This window comes from Alosa pseudoharengus, unplaced genomic scaffold (assembly GCF_046254945.1).
Source record: "Alosa pseudoharengus isolate Yale_2024_CS ecotype anadromous, Long Island Sound unplaced genomic scaffold, YU_APseudo_1.1 YU_APseudo_1.1_scf_3, whole genome shotgun sequence".
Lineage (NCBI taxonomy): Eukaryota > Metazoa > Chordata > Actinopteri > Clupeiformes > Clupeidae > Alosa > Alosa pseudoharengus.
Genome location: NW_027468718.1, coordinates 1,602,772 through 1,603,386, shown reverse-complemented (window position 1 = coordinate 1,603,386; position 615 = coordinate 1,602,772).

Genomic DNA, 615 nt, shown 5'->3' with positions numbered 1-615 from the left:
CTATTATTTATCTATTCACTGTATGTGTGCTATTATTTATCTATTCACTGTATGTGTGCTATTATTTATCTATTCACTGTATGTGTGCTATTATTTATCTATTCACTGTATGTGTGGTGGCTATTATTTATCTATTCACTGTATGTGTGCTATTATTTATCTATTCACTGTATGTGTGGTGGCTATTATTTATCTATTCACTGTATGTGTGGTGGCTATTATTTATCTATTCACTGTATGTGTGCTATTATTTATCTATTCACTGTATGTGTGCTATTATTTATCTATTCACTGTATGTGTGGTGGCTATTATGTATCTATTTACTGTATGTGGTTTATCTGAGTATTGTCTGTGTGGGTTATTATAATATGGTCTCTACATGTGCACAACTGGACAGATACATAAGCATTTCACTATATAGGTAATAGGCCTACCTGGTTGTATAATACCTGATCATTTAGTATGTGACAAATAAACTTGAAACTTGAAGCAGCGGTAAATATTCCCTGTCCCAACTTTTTTGAAACATGTTCAAATTCAAAATGAACATATATTTTCCATGAAATAGTCCAAACTTTCATTTTCAACACTTGATATTTTGGCCTTTTTACTGC